The following is a 469-nucleotide window of genomic DNA, read 5'->3' as shown; positions in this document are numbered from 1 at the left end:
AATTGAATTTACAAAACCGAGTTTTCAGCAGTTTTTAGAAACTGTTTATCTATGTTCAAACATTTATTTATCTCAACTGAGAAGCGATTTTTTAGAAATTCTTTCTCTAACATGTTCATCTATATGTCTAGAACCTTATATTAAAATTTTATTATTTTTAGAGTTTATTTATTATTTTTAATTGATTTTACAAAGTCAGATACGTAAATTTCCAGAATGCTGGAATTTGGGGTATTTTGGTCTTTTCAGCCTATAACGGCTAGTAACGACTAGTTTTTGATATTTTCGGTTTTTGGGAGTTTGTGGCTGGTTTAAGAGGCTATAAAAAGCCCTCAACTTTCATTGTTTCTTATGGATGTTTAAGAGAGTTTTAAAAGTTTGTTGAAGGGTTTTTAAGTTTGTTTCAAGAGTTTGTTTGTGAAGAAAATTCCACAAGAGCTTGAGGAGATCATCTATTGAAGTTTGAGCT

This window comes from Asparagus officinalis, chromosome 1 (genome assembly GCF_001876935.1).
Source record: "Asparagus officinalis chromosome 1, Aspof.V1, whole genome shotgun sequence".
Lineage (NCBI taxonomy): Eukaryota > Viridiplantae > Streptophyta > Magnoliopsida > Asparagales > Asparagaceae > Asparagus > Asparagus officinalis.
The sequence above is the reverse complement of the archived record's forward strand: the minus strand, read 5'-3'. Positions refer to the sequence as shown.